Source organism: Triticum urartu, chromosome 1 (assembly GCF_003073215.2).
Source record: "Triticum urartu cultivar G1812 chromosome 1, Tu2.1, whole genome shotgun sequence".
Taxonomy (NCBI): Eukaryota; Viridiplantae; Streptophyta; class Magnoliopsida; order Poales; family Poaceae; genus Triticum; species Triticum urartu.
The window spans coordinates 4,451,427-4,465,350 of NC_053022.1; positions in this window are offsets into that span (position 1 = coordinate 4,451,427).

Genomic DNA, 13,924 nt, shown 5'->3' on the forward strand with positions numbered 1-13,924 from the left:
TTGGCTCGGGTGGTCATTTTATGTGAGTTAACCGGTGGGGCAACATGAACTACAGGGCGACGTGGAGGGCTTGGGGTGGCTGGCACGGATGGCGAGGAAGATACGGTGGGTCGCTGCGCGGGGTGGGCGGCAGATCCGAGGGGAGCAGGCGCGGGCGACTCGAGAGGAGCAGGATCAGGTGGGCCAGGCGAATCGGGCGAGGGGGAACGCGGGGGGGGCGCGTGGCGGGGGGGAGGGGGGTGGGCCGGCCTGGTCGGCTTGGCGGGGGGACGGGTGGACGCGTGGGAAATGGCGGATGGCGGAGCAGATTGCGAGGCGGATCGCGTGGGGTCGCTGGCGTTCGAGGATGGTAGGTGAGCGTGGATCCCAGAGGAGATCGTGCGCAGGTGAGTGGGAGGGGCGGGATCGGATGTGGGAGTTGCGCGTGTGACCGGGGGTGTGTACGGAAAAACCGTCTCGTCAAAAATAACGTGACGAGAAACGATGACGCGACGGGAGTGTAGATCGAAGCAGCGATACCCTTTGTGCTCTAAGGGGTAGTGTCGGTGTCAAAACCGGCAGATCTCGGGTAGGGGGTCCCCAACTGTGCGTCAAGGCCGGATGGTAACAGGAGACAAGGGACACGATGTTTTTACCCAGGTTCGGGCCCTCTCGATGGAGGTAATACCCTACTCCTGCTTGATTAATATTGATGATATGGGTAGTACAAGAGTAGATCTACCACGAGATCAAGGAGGCTAGACCCTAGAAGCTAGCATATGGTATGATTGTTGTGTATGGAGTTGATTGTCCTACGGACTACAACCCTCCGGTTTATATAGACACCGGATAGGGTTAGGGTTACACAGAGTCGGTTACAATGGTAGGAGATCTTGAATATCCGCATCGCCAAGCTTGCCTTCCACGCCAAGGAAAGTCCCATCCGTACACGGGACGAAGTCTTCAATCTTGTATCTTCATAGTCCAGGAGTCCAGCGAAGGTATAGTACGGCTACCCGAACACCCCCTAATCCAGGACTCCCTCAGTAGCCCCTGAACCAGGCTTCAATGACGACGAGTCCGGCGCGCAGATTGTCTTCGGCATTGCAAGGCGGGTTCCTCCTCCAAGTCCTTCACAGAAGATTGTAAACACCAAGAATAGTGTCCGGCTCTGCAAAACAAGTTTCCACATATTGCCATACAGAGAATAATATTAACACAAATCAAATCTGCTGACGTATTCCGCAGTGCGTCATCACACTACGGCCAAGTCCTTCACGAATCATTTTTACTTTTCCACCTCAGCACGTTTTGCGAGGCGGTTTCCTTGGCACGTCTCGTCAAAGCAGAGATCGTGTGCCCTTTTTATGGGATTCTCATCAATATGGACGTGGGTAACCCAATCGTGCCCGTTAGCATGTTTCCTCGATTAAAGGCGAGTCCCAAACGGTTACGGGGAGGGCTCTTGGTATTCGACCTCTTATAAAGAGACCAAGGCCTTACTCCTTTTTTCAATCTCAAGCGAGTTCGCCCGTCGCCTCGAGTTCCAACACCCTAGGCTCCAGATTCCAGGCGCTTCGGACCTTCGACAATGTCCGGTTCTGACCTTCAAGGCCGATGGACGCCCTCCTCCGTCACGAAGGAGGATGTACAAAAGTTGAGGGAGGCTAAGTTCCTGACCGGCGAAATTTCGCATAGGTTGCCTGCTCAAGGGCAGGTCATTCCCAGTCCCCAGCCCGGTGAGAGCGTGGTGTTCATGTCTCACTTCCTTCGGGGGTTGGGCTTCCCGATGGATCCCTTTGTGAGGGGACTGCTGTTTTATTACGGACTGGAATTCCATGATTTAGCTCCGAAGTCCATCCTCGATATCTCCTCGTTTATTGTCGTGTGTGAAGTGTTCCTCCGTGTCACCCCTCACTTCGGATTATGGCTCAAGACCTTCAAAGTGGAGCCGAAGATGATCAAGGGATGGCACGCAGAGTGCGGAGGCGCTGTTATAAGCAAAAATGCCGATGCTCCATGGCCCGAGGGCTCTTTTCAAGAGGAGCTAGGCTTGTGGCAACAAGAGTGGTTTTATATCACCGCTCCCCGGGGCACCAAGTGGGTGGTGCCTCCTGCCTTTCGCTCGGGTCCCCCACCACGGCTAGCGTCATGGGTCAACAGAGGGTTGGATTGGGGTTTATCCAAAGACGTGCCCTTGTTGCAGGGCCGCATTAGGGACCACGAGCTCTCCGGAATTTTATGGGCACAACGCCCGCGGAGATGTATAAACTGTTCTTCGGATCACAAGAGATGTGTCCGGATTTAACCGAGGACGCAAGCCTAAGCTGCAATCGCCCGGATACTCAAGTACGTAACCTTGTGCCCGGACCTTCTATCCATATAATTGTCATAAACTTGCCCCTAAAAGAGCTGTCCTTTTAAACAGGAGTGGATAGCGAAGGCAAAGCTGATCAGGTGTCCGGCTCCCCTTCCCGAAACCAGGCCGAATCCCGTGCTAGTCAGGATGCTGGAGATAATGCCTTTGGAGGGAAGCAAGGGGGAGGACAAGGAAACTATGGCCTCCTCGAAGGAGGCCGCTCCGAAGGGAGGAACCGACAATTCCTCTCCTAAAGGGAAGAAGAGAGCTGCCTCTGACGACCCGGAGACCATGGCCTCGAAGCTGGGGGAAAAATCCTCGTCAGAGGGTCCTACGCCGGGGAGTTCCTCGGCCGGACTGCGCCCTCAAGGGGATCAGCCCTCCAGCGAGCCGTAAGTAGAGAAAGATTTTCCTTTCGAGGGATGAGAGAAATCCTTGATTTATATCTAAGAAGATTAACCGAATTTTTACCTTGTAGTTCGGACCTTAGCCCTTCTCAGCAGAGCTCGTCTTTGGGGGATCTTCTTCCGGAGATGATGGAGAGCGGGACGCCTCCTCCTGCCGTGCCGCCTAGCGAGGCGGGCGACCCTGAGGTGTCGTCGCGGAGGGTTTCTCCGAATCCGGCAGGGGCGGAAGATGGCTATGTGGCCCCCCGAGGTTCTCCGCGTTCGGACTTCGAAAGAGGTCATGGGACAAGTCCGGCACCGTCTGGTGCTCGGCCGGAGGAGCTAAAGATTCTGCTGGGGCGAGCTTCTATTTCGGAGGAGCACCGTGCATTGATGGGCACGTTGATTGAAAGGATCTCATCCGCAGAGAGTGGATTGCGTGAGGCCGTCGAAAGTTTACTGACGGGTTTTGAGGTACATTAGATAAAGTATACTTTTGTCAGTTGCGCATAAATAAGATGCGCCCTGTGTAGATAGTAGCCCCTGAGACTCTGCGTGTCGTCAGGGAATGACGGCATGTAGAGGATCCGAATCCCAGGTCTAAGATGTCGCCTTTGAATGTAGGCGGCAGGGTGTCCGGCATCAAGCCGGACTGATGATTTTGCCGAACTAAAGCGGCAACTGGACGTGGCAGATGCCGACATCGTGCTTGTCAACAAGCGGCTTGATGAGTGTCAAGGTATGTGATTCCTCGGGCGGCATTAGGTAAGAAGAGCTTTGTGCCAATGTCTTACGATGTGTTTGCTTGACGCAGATGGTGCGGCCGCCGTGGAGAGCGTTAGGGCAGAACTTGCCGGAGCTAAAGAACAAGCCAGAAAAAGTGATGCGGCTGCCAAGAAAGCCCTTGAAGAGCTGAGAGCCGAATAGGTTGCCCATTGCCGAAGCAAAGAAGAGATGGACGAGATGGCCAAAAAGTTAAAGAGCGCTGATGACCGTTCTAGATTTCTTGAGAAAGAAGACCAGGCGAAACAGACGGATCTAGAGAAGGCCGTTGCCGATGCCAAGGACGCGCGCTCTGCGATGAGAGCTGCGAAGGAGGAGCTGCGTCAGGCTGAACAGATTGCGGCTGGAAAGCCCTTTATGCTGTGAAGGAAATTTTGCGGTCCAAAGTTTGCTCCGTTGGACCGTATGTGGAGTGTGGAGGATACCTATCTGGATTTGGCAGCGAGTGCTGCTGATGCGACCGAACACTTTCGGGATCAAAAAGATCGCGAAGTGGAAAAGCTTTTCTGGTCGCAGTTTCACAATCTAGAGCGTCCACTTGCAGTGGACGATCGTTTGGCTCAATGGGCCGAACTGTATAGGTTGTCCGGACTCGCCATGAAGTACGTCATGGGTCATCTGTGGCCGGGGAGATCGGAGCCGAAGAGTTATTTCAGCTTGGTGCAGCAATTCCTTGACGCAATGCCGCGTATTGATGCGATGAAGAGGTCAGCATGCATAGAGGGCGGACGGATGGCTCTTGCCCGTGTCAAAACTGTTGGGGAACATAGTAATTTCAAAAAAATTCCTACGCACACGCAAGATCATGGTGATGCATAGCAACGAGAGGGGAGAGTGTTGTCTACGTACCCTCGTAGACCAAAGCGAAAGCTTTGACGCAACATAGAGGAAGTAGTCGTACGTCTTCCCGGTCCAACCGATCCAAGCACCGTTACTCCGGCACCTCCGAGTTCTTGACACACGTATAGCTCGATGACGCTCCCCGGGCTCCGATCCCGCAAAGCTTCGGGGAGGAGTTCCGTCAGCACGACGGTGTGGTGATGATCTTGATGTTCAACTGTCGCAGGGCTTCGCCTAAGCACTGCTACAATATGACCGAGGTGTAATATCATGGAGGAGGGCACCGCACACGGCTAAGGAACGATCACGAAGATCAACTTGTGTGTTCTAGGGTGCCCCCTGCCCCCGTATATAAAGGAGCAAAGGGGAGGCCGGCCGGCCCTTGGGGCGCGCTAAGGAGAGGGGAAGAGTCCTCCTCCTAGTGGGAGTAGGACTCCCCTTTCCTAGTCCAACTAGGAATAGAGAGGGGGAAGGAAAGAGAGGGAGAGGGAGAGGGAAAGGGGGCCGCGCCCCCCCTCCTAGTCCTATTAGGACTCCCCATGAGGGGGGGCGTGCCACCTCCTGGGCGGCTGCCCTCTCTCTCCCCTCAGGCCCACTAAGGCCCATTACTTCCCCGGGGGGTTCCGGTAACCCCTCCGGCACTCCGGTTTTATCCGAAATCACCCGGAACAATTCCGGTGACCGAATATAGTTGTCCAATATATCGATCTTTATGTCTCGACCATTTCGAGACTCCTCGTCATGTCCATGATCACATCCGGGACTCCGAACAACCTTCGGTACATCAAAATACATAAACTCATAAAGAAACTGTCATCGTAACTTTAAGCGTGCGGACCCTACGGTTCGAGAACAATGTAGACATGACCGAGACACATCTCCGGTCAATAACCAATAGCGGGACCTGGATGCCCATATTGGTCCTACATATTCTACGAAGATCTTTATCGGTCAGACCGCATAACAATATACGTTGTTCCCTTTGTCATCGGTATGTTACTTGCCCGAGATTCGATCGTCAGTATCCAATACCTAGTTCAATCTCGTTACCGGCAAGTCTCTTTACTCGTTCCGTAATACATCCTCTCACAACTAGCTTATTAGTTGCAATGCTTTCAAGGCTTATGTGATGTGCATTACCGAGAGGGCCCAGAGATACCTCTCCGACAATCGGAGTGACAAATCCTAATCTCGAAATACGCCAACCAAACAAGTACCTTTGGAGACACCTGTAGAGCACCTTTATAATCACCCAGTTACGTTGTGACGTTTGGTAGCACACAAAGTGTTCCTCCGGTAAACGGGAGTTGCATAATCTCATAGTTATAGGAACATGTATAAGTCATGAAGAAAGCAACTAATGATGTGACCTCGTTAATAAAATAACAACTCTTTGTCTATGGTTAGGAAACATAACCATCTTTGATTAATGAGCTAGTCAAGTAGAGGCATATTAGTGACACTCTGTTTGTCTATGTATTCACACATGTATTATGTTTCCGGTTAATACAATTCTAGCATGAATAATAAACATTTATCATGATATAAGGAAATAAATAATAACTTTATTATTGCCTCTAGGGCATATTTCCTTCAGTCTCCCACTTGCACTAGAGTCAATAATCTAGATTACATAGTAATGATTCTAACACCCATGGAGCCTTGGTGCTGATCATGTTTTGCTCGTGGAAGAGGCTTAGTCAATGGGTCTGCTACATTCAGATCCGTATGTATCTTGCAAATCTCTATGTCTCCCACCTGGACTAGATCCCGGATGGAATTGAAGCGTCTCTTGATGTGCTTGGTTCTCTTGTGAAATCTGGATTCCTTTGCCAAGGCAATTGCACCCGTATTGTCACAAAAGATTTTCATTGGACCCGATGCACTAGGTATGACACCTAGATCGGATATGAACTCCTTCATCCATACTCCTTCGTTTGCTGCTTCCGAAGCAGCTATGTACTCCGCTTCACATGTAGATCCCGCCACGACGCTTTGTTTAGAACTGCACCAACTGACAGCTCCACCGTTTAATGTAAACACGTATCCGGTTTGCGATTTAGAATCGTCCGGATTAGTGTCAAAGCTTGCATCAACGTAACCGTTTACGATGAGCTCTTTGTCACCTCCATATACGAGAAACATATCCTTAGTCCTTTTTAGGTACTTCAGGATGTTCTTGACCGCTGTCCAGTGATCCACTCCTGGATTACTTTGGTACCTCCCTGCTAAACTTATAGCAAGGCACACATCAGGTCTGGTACACAGCATTGCATACATGATAGAGCCTATGGCTGAAGCATAGGGAACATCTTTCATTTTCTCTCTATCTTCTGAAGTGGTCGGGCATTGAGTCTTACTCAACTTCACACCTTGTAACACAGGCAAGAACCCTTTCTTTGCTTGATCCATTTTGAACTTCTTCAAAACTTTGTCAAGGTATGTGCTTTGTGAAAGTCCAATTAAGCGTCTTGATCTATCTTTATAGATCTTAATGCCCAATATGTAAGCAGCTTCACCGAGGTCTTTCATTGAAAAACTCTTATTCAAGTATCCCTTTATGCTATCCAGAAATTCTATATCATTTTCGATTAGTAATATGTCATCCACATATAATATCAGAAATGCTACAGAGCTCCCACTCACTTTCTTGTAAATACAGGCTTCTCCAAACGTCTATACAAACCCAAATGCCTTGATCACACTATCAAAGCGTTTATTCCAACTCCGAGAGGCTTGCACCAGTCCATAAATGGATCACTGGAGCTTGCACACTTTGTTAGCTCCCTTTGGATCGATAAAACCTTCTGGTTGCATCATATACAACTCTTCTTCCAGAAATCCATTCAGGAATGCAGTTTTTACATCCATCTGCCAAATTTCATAATCATAAAATGCGGCAATTGCTAACATGATTCGGACAAGCTTAAGCATCGCTACGGGTGAGAAGGTCTCATCGTAGTCAATCCCTTGAACTTGTCGAAAACCTTTTGCAACAAGTCGAGCTTTGTAGACAGTAACATTACCGTCAGCGTCAATCTTCTTCTTGAAGATCCATTTATTCTCAATTGCTTGCCGACCATCGGGCAAGTCAACCAAAGTCCATAATTTGTTCTCATACATGGATCCCATCTCAGATTTCGTGGCTTCAAGCCATTTTGCGGAATCTGGGCTCACCTTCGCTTCTTCATAGTTTGTAGGTTCATCATGATCTAGTAGCATGACTTCCAGAATAGGATTGCCGTACCACTCTGGTGCGGATCTTACTCTGGTTGATCTACGAGGTTCTGTAGTAACTTGATCTGAAGTTCTATGATCATCATCATTAACTTCCTCACTAATTGGTTTAGACGTCACAGAAACCGGTTCCTGTGATGTACTACTTTCCAATAAGGGAGTAGGTACAGTTACCTCATCAAGTTCTACTTTCCTCCCACTCACTTCTTTCGAGAGAAACTCCTTCTCTAGAAAGGATCCATTTAGCAACAAATGTCTTGCCTTCGGATCTGTGATAGAAGGTGTACCCAACAGATTCCTTTGGGTATCCTATGAAGACACATTTCTCCGATTTGGGTTCGAGCTTATCAGGTTGAAGCTTTTTCACATAAGCATCGCAGCCCCAAACTTTAAGAAACGACAACTTTGGTTTCTTGCCAAACCACAGTTCATAAGGTGTCGTCTCAACGGATTTTGATGGTGCCCTATTTAACGTGAATGCGGTCGTCTCTAAAGCATAACCCCAAAACGATAGCGGTAAATCTGTAAGAGACATCATAGATCGCACCATATCAAGTAAAGTACGATTACGACGTTCGGACACACCATTACGTTGTGGTGTTCCAGGTGGCGTGAGCTGCGAAACTATTCCGCATTGTTTCAAATGTAGACCAAACTCGTAACTCAAATATTCTCCTCCACGATCGGATCGCAGAAACTTTATTTTCTTGTTACGATGATTTTCAACTTCACTCTGAAATTCTTTGAACTTTTCAAATGTTTCAGACTTATGTTTCATTAAGTAGATATACCCATATCTTCTTAAATCATCTGTGTAGGTGAGAAAATAACGATATCCGCCACGAGCCCTAAAATTCATCGGACCACCTACATCTGTATGTATGATTTCCAACAAATCTGTTGCACTCTCCATAGTACCGGAGAACGGTGTTTTAGTCATCTTGCCCATGAGGCACGGTTCGCAAGTACCAAGTGATTCATAATCAAGTGGTTCCAAAAGTCCATCAGTATGGAGTTTCTTCGTGCGCTTTACACCGATATGACCTAAACGGCAGTGCCACAAATAAGTTGCACTATCATTATCAACTCTGCATCTTTTGGCTTCAACATTATGAATATGTGTATCATTACTATCGAGATTCATCAAAAATAGACCACTCTTCAAGGGTGCATGACCATAAAAGATATTACTCATATAAATAGAACAACCATTATTCTCTGATTTAAATGAATAACCGTCTCGCGTCAAACAAGATCCAGATATAATGATCATGCTCAACGCTGGCACCAAATAACAATTATTTAGGTCTAATACTAATCCCGAAGGTAGATGTAGAGGTAGCGTGCCGACCGCGATCACATCGACTTTGGAACCATTTCCCATGCGCATTGTCACCTCGTCCTTTGCCAGTGTTCTCTTAATCCGTAGTCCCTGTTTCGAGTTGCAAATATTAGCAACAGAACCAGTATCAAATACCCAGGTGCTACTGCGAGCTCTAGTAAGGTACACATCAATAACATGTATATCACATATACCTTTGTTCACCTTGCCATCCTTCTTATCCACCAAATACATGGGGCAGTTCCGCTTCCAGTGACCAGTCTGCTTGAAGTAGAAGCACTCAGTTTCAGGCTTAGGTCCAGACTTGGGTTTCTTCTCCTAAGCAGCAACTTGTTTGCTGTTCTTCTTGAAGTTCCCCTTCTTCTTCCCTTTGCCCCTTTTCTTGAAACTAGTGGTCTTGTTGACCATCAACACTTGATGCTCCTTCTTGATTTCTACCTCCGCAGCCTTTAGCATTGCGAAGAGCTCGGGAATTGTCTTATCCACCCCTTGCATATTATAGTTCATCACGAAGCTCTTGTAGCTTGGTGGAAGTGATTGGAGAATTCTGTCAATGACGCAATCATCTAGAAGATTAACTCCCAGTTGAATCAAGTGATTGCAATACCCAGACATCTTGAGTATATGCTCACTGACAAAACTATTCTCCTCCATCTTGCAGCTATAGAACTTATTGGAGACTTCATATCTCTCAATCCGGGCATTTTGTTGGAATATTAACTTCAACTCCTGGAACATCTCATATGCCCCATAACGTTCAAAACGTCGTTGAAGTCCCGGTTCTAAGCCGTAAAGCATGGCACACTGAACTATCGAGTAGTCATCAGCTTTGCTCTGCCAGACGTTCATAACATCTGGTGTTGCTCCTGCAGCAGGCCTGGCACCCAGCGGTGCTTCCAGGACGTAATTCTTCTGTGCAGCAATGAGGATAATCCTCAAGTTACGGACCCAGTCCGTGTAATTGCTACCATCATCTTTCAACTTTGCTTTCTCAAGGAACGCATTAAAATTCAACGGAACAATAGCATGGGCCATCTATCTACAATCAACATAAACAAGCAAGATACTATCAGGGACTAAGTTCATGATAAATTAAAGTTCAATTAATCATATTACATAAGAACTCCCACTTAGATAGACATCCCTCTAATCCTTTAAGTGATCACGTGATCCAAATCAACTAAACCATAACCGATCATCACGTGAAATGGAGTAGCTTTCAATGGTGAACATCACTATGTTGATCATATCTACTATATGATTCACGCTCGACCTTTCGGTCTCAGTGTTCCGAGGCCGTATCTGCATATGCTAGGCTCGTCAAGTTTAACCCGAGTATTCTGCGTGTGCAAAACTGGCTTGCACCCGTTGTAGATGGACGTAGAGCTTATCACACCCGATCATCACGTGGTGTCTGGGCACGACGAACTTTGGCAATGATGCATACTCAGGGAGAACACTTCTTGATAATTAGTGAGAGATCATCTTATAATGCTACAGTCAATCAAAGCAAGATAAGATGCATAAAAGATAAACATCACATGCAATCAATATAAGTGATATGATATGGCCATCATCATCTTGTGCTTGTGATCTCCATCTCCGAAGCTCCGTCATGATCACCATCGTCACCGGCGCGACAACTTAATCTCCATCATAGTATCGTTGTCGTCTCGCCAATCTTATGCTTCTACGACTATCGCTACCGCTTAGTGATAAAGTAAACCATTACAGGGCGATTGCATTGCATACAATAAAGCGACAACCATATGGCTCCTGCTAGTTGCCGATAACTCAGTCACAAAACATGATCATCTCATACAATAAAATTTAGCATCATGTCTTGAACATATCACATCACAACATGCCCTGCAAAAACAAGTTAGACGTCCTCTACTTTGTTTGTTGCAAGTTTTACGTGGCTGCTACGGGCTTAAGCAAGAACCAATGTTACCTACGCATCAAAACCACAATGATAGTTTGTCAAGTTGATGCCGTTTTAACCTTTTAAAGGACCGGGCGTAGCCACACTCGGTTCAACTAAAGTTGGAGAAACTGACACCCGCCAGCCACCTGTGTGCAAAGCACGACGGTAGAAGCAGTCTCGCGTAAGCGTACGCGTAATGTCGGTCTGGGCCGCTTCATCCAACAATACCACCGAACCAAAGTATAACATGCTGGTAGGCAGTATGACTTATATCGCCCACAACTCACTTGTGTTCTACTCATGCATATAACATCAAACCATAAAACCTGGCTCTGATACCACTGTTGGGGAACATAGTAATTTCAAAAAATTTCCTACGCACACGCAAGACCATGGTGATGCATAGCAACGAGAGAGGGGAGTGTTGTCTACGTACCCTCGTAGACCGAAGCGGAAGCGTTGACGCAACATAGAGGATGTAGTCGTACGTCTTCCCGGTCCAACCGATCCAAGCACCGTTACTCCGGCACCTCCGAGTTCTTGACACACGTACAACTCGATGACGCTCCCCGGGCTCCGATCCAGCAAAGCTTTGGGGAGGAGTTCCGTCAGCACGACGGCGTGGTGAAGATCTTGATGTTCAACTGTCGCAGGGCTTTGCCTAAGCACCGCTACAATATGACCGAGGTGTAATATCGTGGAGGAGGGCACCGCACACGGCTAAGGAACGATCACGAAGATCAACTTGTGTGTTCTAGGGTGCCCCCCTGCGCCCATATATAAAGGAGCAAGGGGGAGGCCAGCCGGCCCTAGGGGCGCGCCAAGGAGAGGGGGGGAGTCCTCCTCCTAGTGGGAGTAGGACTCCCCTTTCCTAGTCCAACTAGGAATAGAGAGGGGGAAGGAAAGAGAGGGAGAGGGAGAGGGAAAGGGGGCCGCGCCCCCCCTCCTAGTCCTATTCGGACTCCCCATGAGGGGGGCGCGCCACCTCCTGGGCTGCTGCCCTCTCTCTCCCCTCAGGCCCACTAAGGCCCATTACTTCCCCGGGGGGTTCCGGTAACCCCTCCGGCACTCCGGTATTATCCGAAATCACCCGGAACAATTCCGGTGACCGAATATAGTCGTCCAATATATCGATCTTTATGTCTCGACCATTTCGAGACACCTCGTCATGTCCATGATCACATCCGGGACTCCGAATAACCTTCGGTACATCAAAATACCTAAACTCATACAGAAACTGTCATTGTAACTTTAAGCGTGCGGACCCTACGGTTCGAGAACAATGTAGACATGACCGAGACACATCTCCAGTCAATAACCAATAGCGGGACTTGGATGCCCATATTGGTTCCTACATATTTTATGAAGATCTTTATCGGTCAGACCGCATAACAATATACGTTGTTCCCTTTGTCATCGGTATGTTACTTGCCCGAGATTCGATCGTCAGTATCCAATACCTAGTTCAATCTCGTTACCGGCAAGTCTCTTTACTCGTTCCGTAATACATCATCTCACAACTAACACATTAGTTGCAATGCTTGCAAGGCTTATGTGATGTGCATTACCGAGAGGGCCCAGAGATACCTCTCCGACAATCAGAGTGACAAATCCTAATCTCGAAATACGCCAACCCAAAAAGTACCTTTGGAGACACCTGTAGAACACCTTTATAATCACCCAGTTACTTTGTGACGTTTGGTAGCACACAAAGTGTTCCTCCGGTAAACGGGAGTTGCATAATCTCATAGTTATAGGAACATGCACTACTAGGAAAAGGCCTACTAATGGCGCACCTAATTTGGCCATTAATGGCGCATTAGCGGTGCGCCATTAGTGCCACGCCATTAGTATATTTTACTAATGGCGCACCACTAGTGCGCCATTAGTATCTGGTATACTAATGGCGCACCTCAGATGCGCCATTAGTATATACAATAGTGCGCCATTAGTATGCCTCCCAGGGGCCATGTATACCCAGGTGCTTTGGCATACTAATGGCGCACAACAACAGGATGCGCCATTAGTAACTTCGGCATACTAATGGCGCACTGTAATGATGCGCCATTAGTATCCTTTGGCATACTAATGGCACACTATGATGTGATGCGCCATTAGTATGAAGTTTTTTATTTTTTATTTTTCTGTTTTTTGCACAGGTTACAAAATGTATAATTGGACAAAATATAGACAACACACATCAACAACAGATTCATCGAATACAATAGAAGATTAGTCTCTGAATACAATTCATTATTTTAGTCTCCGAATACAATTCATCATATTAGTCTCCGAACTGAAAAGACCGAACAAAGAGAGAACATTATATTACAAGTCTCGAGACCGCGAGTTTGTCTTCACATTACAAGTCGATATCAATCATCTAAACTACCATCACATAGAAGAGAGCTGCGGTCATCACGATGAGCATCATCACGATGAAACTCGTCTTCATCCGGTTCCTCCAATGCTCCCTCCCCTCTCCCGCTAGATAGCGGGCGTATGTAGATTCGGCCTCGGCCCTAGTGGTGTACCCTTTGTAACTGTTACCGCTGAATCGGTCAACCTGTCTCCGACACTCCTCCCAGTCGTTGTAGACTCCGGGAACCTTACCCTTGTACACGACATACCACGGCATCGCTATGCAGTAGCCAAACAAAACGTTAGTACCAATTCACAGACAATACATAAGCAATATATAAGTATGCAACAGAACAATCGGAAGAGAAAAGCAAGACATTAATAGCATCGATTACATCTAAGTTGAACGACTCTCGAAACCAAAGAGACATACTACAAGTTCATTAAAGTTTAATTACAACATGAGCCAATCGATGTTTCAGAACTAGACACAGCATCACTGCTTTCGACTCGACTCAAGGGACCGGAGCATGGACGAAGCCGCCGTCTATCATGGGAGTCATGAAACAACGGGCGTTGTCAGCCTGCATTTGTAGGATTGTGACGATGTCACTGTTGGACGGTTGATTTCTAAGGTAGAACTGCCCCGAGGTACGAAGGACATCTTGATGGATGATTTCCGCAAACTCCGACTGGATGAGAAAGAATTC